Below are 430 nucleotides of genomic sequence, written 5' to 3'. Positions count from 1 at the left end.
GCCCCGGTGTCCCCCGCGCCCTCCCCGCGCTGCCCGGCCCGGCCCGGCCCTGCTGGGACCTTGCGCGGAGCCCGGGTGCCCCTCCAGCTTCTCCCCTCTCCTGATCCCATCAGTGCCGCCTCGCCCCACAGCCTTTAATCGACGATTCCTATGAAACGTGCCAGGTGCCACAGACTCCTTTGATCTCACTGAGTAAGGGAAGGAGGGGGCTAGAGAAGAAATTAAATAGCAAAAGAAGGAGGAAACGAGGAGGGGAAAGCCCTCCCATGGGAGGTTGGTAAATGACGCCTCTTTCTCATTAGAGCAGCCAGGCAAGAGCCTGTCCCAAGCCGGTGCCCCATCCTGCTGGAGTGTGCAGGGTCATCCTGCTTTTGGCTCTGGCACAGGGATCGGAGCTGGCTGGGGACGCCCCTCGACAGAGCAAGCGGCT

The sequence above is a fragment of the Pygoscelis adeliae genome, unplaced genomic scaffold (genome assembly GCF_000699105.1).
Source record: "Pygoscelis adeliae isolate BGI_AS28 unplaced genomic scaffold, ASM69910v1 Scaffold239, whole genome shotgun sequence".
In the NCBI taxonomy this organism is placed as follows: Eukaryota; Metazoa; Chordata; class Aves; order Sphenisciformes; family Spheniscidae; genus Pygoscelis; species Pygoscelis adeliae.
The sequence above is the reverse complement of the archived record's forward strand: the minus strand, read 5'-3'. Positions refer to the sequence as shown.